Source organism: Heliconius melpomene, chromosome 12 (assembly GCF_056956725.1).
Source record: "Heliconius melpomene rosina isolate 202511_hmr_F chromosome 12, ASM5695672v1, whole genome shotgun sequence".
NCBI lineage: Eukaryota > Metazoa > Arthropoda > Insecta > Lepidoptera > Nymphalidae > Heliconius > Heliconius melpomene.
In genome coordinates this window covers 9,179,470-9,195,154 of record NC_140400.1, presented here as the reverse complement: position 1 = coordinate 9,195,154, position 15,685 = coordinate 9,179,470, and the positions used below count along the sequence as shown (strand labels likewise).

Sequence of the window (15,685 nt, the reverse complement as noted above, 5' to 3'; positions counted from 1 at the left end):
ACATCGGCGCACCATTATTTGAAACATTATATAGTAAAAAATACAATGGAAGTATTCAGACTAAATAAATTCACAAAGATTGTAATAAGAAAATCATTTGTAGAAAGCGATTTAGGTTAGGTTAGGTTGAACATTTCTTTACATTTTTATACTCTCATTTCGATTTCTTATTGTTAGATTTCATAAAAATATATATATTAAATGAGAAGTTTTAATAAACAAAATATTGTTACATCGGCGCACCATTATTTGAAACATTATATAGTAAAAAATACAATGGAAGTATTCAGACTAAATAAATTCACAAAGATTGTAATAAGAAAATCATTTGTAGAAAGCGATTTAGGTTAGGTTAGGTTGAACATTTCTTTACATTTTTATACTCTCATTTCGATTTCTTATTGTTAGATTTCATAAAAATATATATATTAAATGAGAAGTTTTAATAAACAAAATATTGTTACATCGGCGCACCATTATTTGAAACATTATATAGTAAAAAATACAATGGAAGTATTCAGACTAAATAAATTCACAAAGATTGTAATAAGAAAATCATTTGTAGAAAGCGATTTAGGTTAGGTTAGGTTGAACATTTCTTTACATTTTTATACTCTCATTTCGATTTCTTATTGTTAGATTTCATAAAAATATATATATTAAATGAGAAGTTTTAATAAACAAAATATTGTTACATCGGCGCACCATTATTTGAAACATTATATAGTAAAAAATACAATGGAAGTATTCAGACTAAATAAATTCACAAAGATTGTAATAAGAAAATCATTTGTAGAAAGCGATTTAGGTTAGGTTAGGTTGAACATTTCTTTACATTTTTATACTCTCATTTCGATTTCTTATTGTTAGATTTCATAAAAATATATATATTAAATGAGAAGTTTTAATAAACAAAATATTGTTACATCGGCGCACCATTATTTGAAACATTATATAGTAAAAAATACAATGGAAGTATTCAGACTAAATAAATTCACAAAGATTGTAATAAGAAAATCATTTGTAGAAAGCGATTTAGGTTAGGTTAGGTTGAACATTTCTTTACATTTTTATACTCTCATTTCGATTTCTTATTGTTAGATTTCATAAAAATATATATATTAAATGAGAAGTTTTAATAAACAAAATATTGTTACATCGGCGCACCATTATTTGAAACATTATATAGTAAAAAATACAATGGAAGTATTCAGACTAAATAAATTCACAAAGATTGTAATAAGAAAATCATTTGTAGAAAGCGATTTAGGTTAGGTTAGGTTGAACATTTCTTTACATTTTTATACTCTCATTTCGATTTCTTATTGTTAGATTTCATAAAAATATATATATTAAATGAGAAGTTTTAATAAACAAAATATTGTTACATCGGCGCACCATTATTTGAAACATTATATAGTAAAAAATACAATGGAAGTATTTAGACTAAATAAATTCACAAAGATTGTAATAAGAAAATCATTTGTAGAAAGCGATTTAGGTTAGGTTAGGTTGAACATTTCTTTACATTTTTATACTCTCATTTCGATTTCTTATTGTTAGATTTCATAAAAATATATATATTAAATGAGAAGTTTTAATAAACAAAATATTGTTACATCGGCGCACCATTATTTGAAACATTATATAGTAAAAAATACAATGGAAGTATTTAGACTAAATAAATTCACAAAGATTGTAATAAGAAAATCATTTGTAGAAAGCGATTTAGGTTAGGTTAGGTTGAACATTTCTTTACATTTTTATACTCTCATTTCGATTTCTTATTGTTAGATTTCATAAAAATATATATATTAAATGAGAAGTTTTAATAAACAAAATATTGTTACATCGGCGCACCATTATTTGAAACATTATATAGTAAAAAATACAATGGAAGTATTTAGACTAAATAAATTCACAAAGATTGTAATAAGAAAATCATTTGTAGAAAGCGATTTAGGTTAGGTTAGGTTGAACATTTCTTTACATTTTTATACTCTCATTTCGATTTCTTATTGTTAGATTTCATAAAAATATATATATTAAATGAGAAGTTTTAATAAACAAAATATTGTTACATCGGCGCACCATTATTTGAAACATTATATAGTAAAAAATACAATGGAAGTATTTAGACTAAATAAATTCACAAAGATTGTAATAAGAAAATCATTTGTAGAAAGCGATTTAGGTTAGGTTAGGTTGAACATTTCTTTACATTTTTATACTCTCATTTCGATTTCTTATTGTTAGATTTCATAAAAATATATATATTAAATGAGAAGTTTTAATAAACAAAATATTGTTACATCGGCGCACCATTATTTGAAACATTATATAGTAAAAAATACAATGGAAGTATTTAGACTAAATAAATTCACAAAGATTGTAATAAGAAAATCATTTGTAGAAAGCGATTTAGGTTAGGTTAGGTTGAACATTTCTTTACATTTTTATACTCTCATTTCGATTTCTTATTGTTAGATTTCATAAAAATATATATATTAAATGAGAAGTTTTAATAAACAAAATATTGTTACATCGGCGCACCATTATTTGAAACATTATATAGTAAAAAATACAATGGAAGTATTTAGACTAAATAAATTCACAAAGATTGTAATAAGAAAATCATTTGTAGAAAGCGATTTAGGTTAGGTTAGGTTGAACATTTCTTTACATTTTTATACTCTCATTTCGATTTCTTATTGTTAGATTTCATAAAAATATATATATTAAATGAGAAGTTTTAATAAACAAAATATTGTTACATCGGCGCACCATTATTTGAAACATTATATAGTAAAAAATACAATGGAAGTATTTAGACTAAATAAATTCACAAAGATTGTAATAAGAAAATCATTTGTAGAAAGCGATTTAGGTTAGGTTAGGTTGAACATTTCTTTACATTTTTATACTCTCATTTCGATTTCTTATTGTTAGATTTCATAAAAATATATATATTAAATGAGAAGTTTTAATAAACAAAATATTGTTACATCGGCGCACCATTATTTGAAACATTATATAGTAAAAAATACAATGGAAGTATTTAGACTAAATAAATTCACAAAGATTGTAATAAGAAAATCATTTGTAGAAAGCGATTTAGGTTAGGTTAGGTTGAACATTTCTTTACATTTTTATACTCTCATTTCGATTTCTTATTGTTAGATTTCATAAAAATATATATATTAAATGAGAAGTTTTAATAAACAAAATATTGTTACATCGGCGCACCATTATTTGAAACATTATATAGTAAAAAATACAATGGAAGTATTTAGACTAAATAAATTCACAAAGATTGTAATAAGAAAATCATTTGTAGAAAGCGATTTAGGTTAGGTTAGGTTGAACATTTCTTTACATTTTTATACTCTCATTTCGATTTCTTATTGTTAGATTTCATAAAAATATATATATTAAATGAGAAGTTTTAATAAACAAAATATTGTTACATCGGCGCACCATTATTTGAAACATTATATAGTAAAAAATACAATGGAAGTATTTAGACTAAATAAATTCACAAAGATTGTAATAAGAAAATCATTTGTAGAAAGCGATTTAGGTTAGGTTAGGTTGAACATTTCTTTACATTTTTATACTCTCATTTCGATTTCTTATTGTTAGATTTCATAAAAATATATATATTAAATGAGAAGTTTTAATAAACAAAATATTGTTACATCGGCGCAGTCGTTGGGTGATAAGTAATGCAAGAAAGAGACAGCAACACTGCACTGTGACGTAGGTTCGTTGTTAGCAATTCGGGGAAGCGAGCGATAAGGCCGGGCCCGAGCTTGATGAGGGTGACTGATAAGAGACGCGTCTAGTGGCATTTAATTAATCGAAAAGCTATCTTTGGAACGGTTAGAGCTACGGCTCTGGGACCCGGCGCAATCGATTCAAATGGGGGGCTAAACCTTTTTTTTTTTTTTTTTTTTTTTTTTTTTTTTTTTTTTTTTTTTTTTTTTTTTTTTTAGTTTCGACGCATCGCCAAGTCGACGCGCGGGGTCTGGCACACTCCCGTGGTTCTAGCGCATTCGTTGGTTCTGGCGCGTGCGCCAGAACCAACGAATCCCAACTACTTGCAGTTTTGTTTTTTACTTCTACAAGTATAGGTAAGTTTTTGAAAATTCTTATATTTTTGCTATTTTATTAAATTAACCAACTTTACAAGTAGGCAGAGGGAACCAACTCAACACTGCGTGGGGAGCTTTCAGTCGAATTTTTCTTGGCATTGCGTGTTGAGTGGCGGAACTCAACGCCGGGCTTTTGTTTTGGTGTAAGAGCCAAAAAATAAAAATGTTAATAAATAATTATTAATTCCCTCGAGTGTGGATCGAACCCACAACCGTCACATACATACTTTTATGCCACGACGGCCTCTATCTTTGCTATTTTATCAAATAATATTTCTATTAAATTATCTATAAGAATCAGAATAATGCTCTCTTATACTATGCTTATATACTCGTACTCGTAGTTTACGTCGTTTTACATTCCTGTGTTGGTAAAAGCTTGAAAGGGATTTACACGAATAATGACTAATTGGAGATTGCAGAATTTAATTAATTTAATTACTGGAGTTTCGTCTATATAAATTAGGGAACACCATTTAAAGTATTAGTACAGAATATGTTTTAGCATATATTACAGAGAAAAAATAATTCTTTAATTCCTATATCTACCTTTAAAATACTCTACGGATTTTAATACAGTTTTCGATAATGGACAGAGTGATTTAAGAGGATGGTTAGTATTTATTTCTAATATTTAAATAATCTACTCGAACGGAGTGTTTTAACACTAGGTTCCCGCTGCCTACCCCGCTGTGTGCCGGCCGAGAGTAATTTTCTTAACGCCAAAATGGAGAATAACAAAATAAAGAATAACAATATAACGGCGGAGAGTCGGGAACGGAAATGTCTTAATGGGAACAAAATGTCTTAATCCTAGGTTCTCAAGATTCCTGCGCCTATCCTGATATGTGCGGGATACGGCGTGAAGCTATGAAACACTATAATTGTATACAACGGGCAGAGTCGAGAGCGAAAAAATAGCTAACCTAAATTTTATTAAAATCAAATCCACAACGTTCAGTGCAATAGACAAAGAAATCTAAAGTAAATAACGACTGTGCCAAGATCTCATTTAAAGAAACGTTTCCATTTACATTAGCGACGATTTTTCTACTGACAAAGGATGGTTTTGTTTTCTGTAGAATGGCTTTAAATCGAATGCAAATAAATAACAGAAGAAAAAATAAGCTGCCAAGAGAATGCTATTCAAAGAAATTATTTAATATGGTAATTAATGAATGTTAATAAAAATATAATTCTTTACTACTCTACTAGCTTCACGCTGCATCCCTAGCGGGGAAGTCAGAGGAGAGTCTCTACATACCTCTTTCGCCTCGTACACTGTCGTCAACCTGTATGCTCTCCGGGGGGTCCTCATATTTTAACTCCAGTACCTTTGAAACTGTGTTTTCGGAGGTAAACAACGCAAATAATATACCAATCTATATATTTCCTATACCTAATTATGTAAGCATATAAATGTTATATGTACGAGTCTAATAGAAAAGCCTTCCATCCTATTAAGGAATAGGATAAAGGGCTTAAACTGTCACGCGTGTACAGTATAAAAGTTAAGAGTATAGTAAATTTATAATTATAAACAGACTATCATTTTTGTCTTTAGCGAAATGTGTCTTTTTTACTTCAGGTTCACGCAGTTTTCCGTATAACATGTTTGACAGAGTTGAGGTTCTCCATTCTACACTTATCGTTCTAGCTTAATACCGTGCTTCGTATTATCAGGGCGGAGAAATAAAAATAATTAATTTCTTTAGGTAGAGATCGAACTCATTACAATCACTGTGTCTCGATAGAAATTCTATGAAATACTATAATTTTATTTAAACGAAATTGTAGATACTAAATTAAAGAAAACACTGAAGTTTTAATCACAAGATCGTTTTTTTGAACTCAGGTGAACTCACACCCATGGAGGTTTCAGTCAATTTATATTTTTACAGAAATTATTTAATGTAATTATATGATGAACAAACATTCTTTCAGTTGTTTTCGGTATCTCAATTATTTGGAGGTAAAAGTTTCAAGCAAACAGGTCAGGTAATAACCGCGCTTACATCAACTTTGTTCCGAAACTTTCTTTATTAAATGTAGAATAATTAGCTTTTGGAAATAACTTTTAAGGTAATCATTTATAATTTGTATTGAAATAAACAATTATTAATCTTTATTGTTCACCTGAAAAAGACACTAAAACATAATAAAAGAAAATATATTTGTATATAAAAGAGGGTTTTTTTCTTAATCGCATTCTCTATCACCCAACTTTAAGGCAGAGGAAATAGCATATTAAGTTAGAAGCAGAGTGCAAATAATACTATTAGCACTTGTCTCTATATCTTTTTGCATATAAGGTTAGAAAATAAATAAAATATTATTTATTAGTTAAAAAAAATCATTTATTCTAGATATTTTCTGGTTTTGGTGTGGTGTTTCCTTTCATTAGATATTCATATTAGGTAGGTTGTAAAAATATTTCTAAATTGACATTTTGTTTTGGCGGCCATTTTGGATTAATAAAAATATTAATTGTAATATAACTTCATTGTCATCAGAACTCGTAATCTTAATTCCAGCTGAAACGGATACTAGAAAGTAGGTCAAATTGGGCTTGCAAAAGGAGAAATAGTATGTGAAAACACACTACCCTCGTGCTAACATCGAAATCTAGATAACATAAAAAAGTATTAGGTAAATCTACCACCTAGCAGAATTATGGAAGGTGCGTGAAAGTATGAAGTACATATTAAACTGTGGTTTACAAGGCTGTCTCGTGAAAGCCTAAAATATTTTTATATCTCTGTCTGTTTTACATTTTTTATCAGCGTAAAGGCAGTAAAATATTTTTCCCTCGTTTTTGCTATAGTTTTAAAATTTTATAACCACTTTTCATATTTTGTGAAATGCTTGTAAAATTTTATTTTTTATTTTAAATATGAAGGTACTCGTATCTACAGATAAAAAAGACGGTATCTGACGACTTGTTTAAGAGAATCTATGTAATAATAATGAAACAAATCAAAGTTAATTAAAATATATATTTTTTTATTAATTTTATTTGTCCTATAATTAATTAAGGGGTTTGGCCTATTAGCGTGAGTGTCAAAATTTAACGTCATTCCCATGATATTAACACTGTAATTAGTAATGTATAATTTTCCGTTGTAAATGTTTATTTAAATGTATTGTAAGCACTACTTACTACACTGGGTAATATGTTATTTATGTTTTTTTTTAATTTTTTGCTTATTCTCTGCATTTTCATATGTTTTAATATGAGACCCTTGTAATAATTCTCTATTTTCCACCTCAAAGATAAATGCTTTTTAAAAACCACTAGACCGCTAAAAGAAAAAAAGGGATTTTTTTTCTTAAATACTTTTTTAAAACGGAAGACGTCATTTCAGAGAAATCACTATTTCATATTTTGCTTTTATTTTTTTAAAGTAATGAAATTCTTACAAATAATATTATTACATATGAAAAAAGATTTGAAAACATTAAGAGTCTCAACTTTCGTCATATATAGTAGGTACCTACTTATGTGTGAAACAAACTTCTTGAAACTAGTGTAAAAGTGAAATATACATAAAATGGGAAAAACTATACGAGCAAAGGTTAAAGCTTCCTAAACCGGTGTTACATATCACTGCCAAGGGATATATTAAGTTTTAGTACTATATGCGAGTATATATACCTACCGACATAAGCTACTGATTTATATTAGCGTTCAGTAACATCTGCTCCTAGAAATGGCCTATACTATATCTATAGTCTATATCTATAGTAGTTACTTGTTTTACAGCACTGCATTTTACTATGTTTGCTATTATCTACACATATCTCCTATATTTTCTAATTTAGGCAAAGTTTTAGTTTCTCTACTTGGAAAGATATATAATAAATCATATTTTAGGAGTTTTTTTTAAATTTACGTTGTATCCTATAAGATAGGTACTTTCGTTCCCACTTTCTGCCTCATTCTTGAAGCATTACGTGTTGAGTGGCGGAACTAAACACCGCACTTTGCCTCATTACCAGAGCGAAGTAATCAAAATTTCATTAAATTAAACTTATTATTTTAATTGCGCATCCATAAAAGGATTTAATAAAATAATTTAAGAAATTATTGATGTCATTAAAATCTTATAAAATTCGCAAAAATAATAATGCCTAGTAATATTTTAAGTAAAAATGAAGAGGGAAGCCCACGTTTACAAAGGCTCCACACAGTCCAGCACTGAAGTTTTATTTCATTTTCTTTCTGGCAAGCTTAACTCGATTAATGTATCTAAATGAAATCTTGATGAGTTGCCAATATTTTAAAGTCTTTTTATTCTTAGCTCGTAAGTTTAGTAATTTTTGGCGAGAGTACATATAAATTTGTAATTTAAAATTTACAGAAGTTATCAACTACCCGCATCGTCTTATAAAACATGTTAGCTTTTATGTAAGTAGTCTGAAACGTTTGTGGGTTCAATGTCCACTTAGGAAAAGGAACTATTATATTTTCCTTGCTCTGGTAATAAGATAAAGCATCGTGCTTGAGAGGAAAAAATAGAGAAAAGAGTGTCTTAACACTAGGTTTGCTTAGTCGGCTATGTACTAGATACAGAGTGAAGATATTAAAAAAACTTTAACATATAATAAGTGTATAAAAAATACTCTTTTATTCTAAAGTAAGAAATAAGACAAGTAGTATCTAACGGTCATAACTTTAACCTTGACGTACGACACGAGGCCATTTTTCGTCCTTGATGCCATCAATCGATGGGAGTGGACGCTCAATTAATTTAGTAGTGATAGTTGTCAGGCCTACATGATATTTTTGAAATGTAACGACCGACTAGTGAGAAATACAGACGATATTTTTGCTACAATTTTTCTATTAATATCAAAAAAGGTAAATAAATATTTTATTCCATTTTTAAATTACTGTAGAATGACAATAAAAGTTGTCTGGAGATAATAGATAAGGATTGTTGTAAAACACGAAGACATAAAAGAGACATTGCTGTTTTTACAATGAAAAAATAATTATTAAACATTTTTGAAATAGGTCAAATAAGATACTAGCCGGAAATACAAAAAAACATATTTTGAAATATGCCAGTGGTATTTAAATTTTACCATCTATCATTAAGATCTTTAATAGATATTGCGAAAGTAAGTTGCATTTAAGATCGAAAAAAAAAAGAGGTAACCCCCATTACTTCCGTTACTATAAAGGACAAAAAATTGGAAAAAATGGGAAAAAACTGGTTCGTTATTTTGGATAAAGAGCACCATAAAAAAATATTACTAAAAGCCAATGCAGTTTTCATACACTTTACATATGTCATATGTTAATCATTTCAGTCCTATATTAAAAAGATAGATTTTCTAGACTAGACCGTAGCGTTTGGCACTCTATTCTCTTTGCCTATCCCGCAAGGAATAAAGCGTAACGCTAGTCCCATAAATGTGTATAACTCATTAAGCCCACAATAATTTTATTTTCATACTTGGTAAAGCTACTACGTTCTTAGCTTTTCGCCCACGTTAGCCGATCTAAGCGAAATTCTGTAACCAGAGCAGAAAAATGAGAACAATCTAAATATAATCAACCCCCGCTGTGCTGTAATGGTCTCTAATACAATTATAATGTAATATAAATAGACCACGAAAAATAAATAACCTTTTCCTTTTTTCCCTAACAAACAAATGTTAATAAATCGAATAAGACAAACGAAGCAATCTATCAACGCCCGCGCTATAATTAGCGGTTAGGATTCCATTTCTCAGACCAAGAATCAAGATAAATAAGTGGGAGATTTCAGACGAATGCCAAACATTTGTTTTTAGTGCTCTACTTTAAATTATAGAAATTTTCGTCAGTAATATATACTAAACTAAATTTGACTTAAAATGTTATAATATATTTTATTAGTTCGAATTTGTTTTTGTATTGGATAGTCCATTTACCGAGGGAGGCTATAGGCTATATTGCATTACATTAATTATTCAATATAGCCTACAGTACCTGAGTTATTTGTAGTCAGAACTACATATGTATCATTTATGTAACAGCCATCTTATTTTTTAAATTTTTAAGAAACAATAGAATTTTAACATAATAAAGAGTAAAAATATAAAACAAAAAAAGAAAAATTCTTAAGTACATATATGCGTCGTATGCATATATTGTCGCCGAATTCTGGAGGCATTGCGTGTTGAGTGGCGCAACTTAACGCCGCGCCTCGATATCAAAGCGTATTTCTACGCTACGAAATATTAAATATTTCATTTCCTTGAGTGGGAATCGAACACAACCTGTCAGGTTTACAGGTACAAACTTGTGCCTCATTAAATTAATTAAAGGCCTAAAGCCTAAGCCTTATTCATAAAGCTTGTTAAACTACATAAAATATTTCCGCTACGAACTTTTCCTTTATAACTGAAACCATATTATCCACAATATCACCAAAGTAAATATTTATGTTAATATAATCAGAAGGCAACTTAATTATTTGAGGTTTAACGTAATTGTCCCAGTGACCGGAAACACGGGGTATACATAGAAATGTTTTTCTTACAGGAAATTCGCTCATATATTTTGACAGAAAATATTATTATTAAATATGTGAATAAATAAGATTTTGATAAATGGAGAATATGATTTTTTCACTTATTAGGGTAGGCACAGGAAGCACTTTCGGCCGACTTTTGGAGGCATTGCGTGTTGAATGGCGGAACTTAACGCCGTAATCTACCTCAAGACCAGGACGAAAAATTAGTAATGTAGAATATTATTTTTTTATACCTAGAGCAATACGTAAATGGGTTGGTTTATAAAACCTATTTTCATGTTTATTATTTTCTTCCGTCTACTTAATGCACTTTTATTGTGGGTAGTAATATATTTTTCGGAGAGGCATTAGGGAAGGTACTTTCCACTTCCTGTCCATTTGAGACATTGCCTACCGGATAGCAGTAAGCAACGTCGCATTACGTTTTACCAGACCGAGAAACGTATATTTATATACATAATATAGTACTAGCGGACCCGGACGCGGCTACGCCTGCTTGAAATATAAGAATAGAAATATAATTTCAATCTAGATGAAATGCTAAAAGTGACTATTATATTTATTTTCATAAGGATGAATATCAAAATGACGCGGTAACGAATGCGGTCGCGTAGCGACGACGGTTGTTATTAACATGGCAGAATAAATTGCATGTCAAATTAGAAAGTATTTTAATTTATTAGTATATATGTGTAATGTAATATTATATAGCCTATAGCACTTCTCAAGAATGCAGCTTTCATACAAAACAAAAACAAAGTAAATCGGACCAGTAGATCCAGAGATCTTAGCGTTCAAACAAACAAACAAACAAACAAACAAACTCTTCCGCTTTATTATATTAGTATAGATATGTTAATGTTTTGGCCTCATCCTGCATGTCGTTGCATTCTCAGTTTTCCGCCCAAAATCGAAAGATTGATTAATGATTAGCAAAATGCTTCATTATACTGCTTTATCATACCACAACGAAAATTAAAATAATTAATTACTCCTAGAATTCAAACCCACACCCTTCGTTTTTACAGTACGATGCTGACGATTACTAAGTACTACAGCCTCCCCAGTAGTTACATATCTTTAATATATAAATACTTTTTATACAAGATGCAAACAAACGACGTATTATATATTTGACATCTCTGTGAGTATTGTATGTCTGTCTACAGCATCGTAGCTCCAAAACGGATAAACTGACTTTGTTCCTCCAGTGACATTTAAGTTTATGTCCATCCCTATCGTGTTTGGTTAGGCACGTCCCTATATTCATTCATTCTTTGTCATGATATTTGAGTGGTGAGTGAAGCTTTAGAAAAATCTCCACACAAAAGATTCTGTACAATGAAATTTTTAACATCTCTATCAAAATTTCAACGTAGCGGGATGAAATGGTGTGTTTTAGTTTGCTAAAGCCCTTAGATATTTTATGAGAGAGTTAAATATAGATATTGTAATAGTAGTATATTATATTATAATTATGACGTTGTTTTTTTGCTAATTTCTGCAAAAAGCAGGGTAGGCAGATGGACCCTGGGAATTAGTGTTAAGATACTCTGTTCCCCATTATTCACTTCCGTTCCCTACTTTCCGTCGCATTCTTGAGGCATTACGCGTCGAGCGGCGACGTTCAACACCGTTTTGCCTCTTTGCCTCGTCCCCAAAATGAGAAAATGAAAATCCTATATCTTATAAAACAAAGTCGCTTTTCGTGTCTGTCTGTTGTTTCTAACTCTTCTTCTTCTAAACCACCCAACGGATTTTGATGCGGTCTTCACCATTAAGTCGAGTGTTTTTCGTAGAAGGTTTATATATAGTTTATTATTTGTACATTCTTATGTAAATTAACATAAATACGATAAATGTGTCTAAAGTCCTACCCGTTGAGACACGTTGAGATAAAATTTGCTTTTTACACTATTTCGAAATTGCGAATAGTTTTAGAGAAAAACGCATTTAATTATTGACACATCACGCCGTTGACTCATCAGCTGTGCCGACTCAAGTTTTACTTATCCCTTACTCTCAGCATGTAAATAAGTATGTTAGTTACGTTGGCCATTTAATGTAGATGAACTGTCTTTTACTGTTTTTTTCATTTTAATAAGTACTTTAAAAGTTGTTAAAATACTAAAACATCCTTGCTGCGAAACGCGCCTCGCGACGTTTTGCTTATTTATACAAGCGCGTCATGAGCAGTCATCGGTGGTTCAGTGGTAGAATGCTCGCCTGCCACGCGGGCAGCCCGGGTTCGATTCCCGGCCGATGCATTCTATTTAATTTTCCTCACAGGCAGCCACGTAGTGCTTGCTTTTCATCAGGGACAGAATACCCTCTTCAGCATTAACCACAAGGTCGAAAAAAAAACCCGCCTGCCTTTATAGCAACGAAGATTTAGATGCGTTTGCACGTATTGGATAATTGGAGAATGTATTATTTCAGCGCGATATATTTGGGTTCATATTTTTTGTAGTTGTTATTAGTAGGTAGGTTTTTGTTTATAATTTCTTCCGTTTAAAAATAGTCATTTAACTATCTAAAAATAGTCATTTAAATATATTTTAATAAGTACTTGAAAAGATTAGTAGCACAGATTTAAAATTACGGTATTACGTTACCTACTAAAAATCCTTGCTGTGTAAAACAATTGGAAAATCCTTATTGAAACTACGAAAATGCGGGTTGCATTAGGGTTTAATTAATTTTCACATTATCTTAAGTGCTTTGCAAACATACATTATATGAATAATCCAGTAGTAAAAGCGGGCGAAGCCGCAAGAGGGTCGCTAGTATAAAATATTTCATTTTCTCGAGCGGGAATCGAACTCACGACCTATAGCGCTTACAGTCACATAAGCGTGCAGTATTGAATTCCGCCACTCAAACATGTGGGAAATAGAGGTGTCTTAATGGGAACGGAGTGTCTTAACACTAGGTTCTAGTTTCCTTCTATCTACTTTGCTATGTGAAGCTGAAAAATATTTTTATTACCAGAATTGTGTCTGACCTAAACAAATAGTATATTTGAAACGCACTACGAGAACAATTAATTTATGTTAATTTTTATTTAAAGAGTATCCAATCTATAGAATAATTAATATTGCCGCCTCGTAAAGCATATATTGACAGTGAATACCACTCATAGTGTTATTAACTTTTTAATTATTTTAATTTACGTACTTATTATGTATCTTATGAACTTAATACATATAATTACAATTTTACAGAGATAGATAATAATTGTATATTAATTATATAGGTAGAGGCCCTCGTGTCGCAGAGGCAGAAGCGAGAGATTGTAAATTCGACGGGTTCGTTTCCCAAATTCGGAGGGGATCGAAACAGTGGAAGTGTCCTAATGGGAACGGAGTGTGTTAACAGTAGGTTCCCAGGTTTCCTCTGCCTACCCAGCTGTATGCAAAATTTTTTATTTATTTACGCGATGCTTGTGGGTTCAACTTCTGCTCGGATTTTGTAGTATTTATAATTAAAATTCTCTTCGTGCTACTGAGTTCTTCCCAGATAGAATATTTCAATACATAGTTTAAAATAAAAGAGGCCGTACAGCGGCACAATATCTAACTATTTTCGGTATGATTGCAGGTTCGATTTCCTTCTTATCTCATATCCTTGCTCTATTAAGAAGACCACCGAAATTGGGTGGAAAGTGGAGAACGAAGTGTAGTACTGGACTTCTGCTACCTTCCTTATTATAAACTCGATACAGCATAAAGCTAAATAAATGTATATATGTCTCTTATAAATACAAATTTACTTTTTTTTAGTTATATATTTTATCTTACATATGGCAGGGTAGGCAAAGATAACTTTTAACTAAGATACTTAATTCTCTATTTAATAGTTTAAATGAATCCGAAATTAATAAATGCCCAAAACGAAATATATGTATGAAAAAAAATCTTTAAAATAGTATAAGAAGCCTAATACTTGAAAGTTTAAAAGTTAAAACACAGCTAGCTTTAATGAGGTAGGTTAATGTGGTTTATTGATTTTCTTAATTGAGTAAAACAGGGCATAAAGTCTATTCACAGACGGTGCCAGAACTGAAGGCGGCGAACTTTTACTAAGCCTTTAAATAGTCAACTAAAAATAAATATTTACTAAACGGTTGTTATCATTAATTATTTAATATTCCTTATTATAAACGATTCTTCAGAATTCGGCAGAAAGTGGGGAACGGAGTGTTTTAACACTAGGTTCCCTCTGCCTACCCTGCTGTGTGCGGGATATAGTGTGAAACTGATTTGATTTATTTTTTGAAACGATGATTTTGGATTCCAATCAAATGTATCGACCAAAGAAGTATAGAAGGACAGTTGTGGCGTATGACAAATGTGATATGTGGCATGGATAGTGTTAGATATTTGACCACATTACGAAAAGAAAATAATAAACAAAAAGACAATTAATAAAGACTTATCTAAATATTTTTATCGGATCCTATTGTAAATTAAATGCTGATAAACTTAGCTTCATTCTTCTTCATTAGCTCATGTAATCAGAAAGAAATTTATTCTAAGCAGATAAGTCATGTTATGTAAATATTTTGGATGTAATAAACATTGTATGAAGGTTTTGAGAAAATTGAGGTTTTTTGATTCAACTTTATTCTGTACTTCGTGCTAAAACACTGTATTCTCTGGTTCTTATACAATTTTTGAGACATTGCCTGTTAAGTGTCGAAATTCAACGCCAAGCTTTGTCTTATTACCAGAGGGAGGAAACGGAAATAATTAATTCTCCCGAATGAGATTCAAATCCACAACCGCCACGTTTATAGACAAACGCTGTTTCGCTGTGCCGCAACAGCTTATTTTTAATACGAACATCACTCTGAAATAGCATAGAACCTACAATCATGAAAACTACAAAATTACATTCATTTACCTCATTTTAAAAGCTATCTCGGTTCGTCCAAATGCAGTCTACGAAGAAAAAAAGTCTAACCTAGCTAGCCAGTTCCTAGCTTCCACTACAATTTTCTTC

The 15,685-nt window shown here is 30.4% G+C and overlaps 1 protein-coding gene across 4 annotated transcripts in view; it reads right to left on the bottom strand.

Annotated features, from left to right (window-relative positions):
• LOC146533783 (uncharacterized) overlaps nt 1–15,685 on the bottom strand; it is a 62,312-nt gene that overhangs the window by 26,035 nt on the left and 20,592 nt on the right. The window lies entirely within an intron of this gene.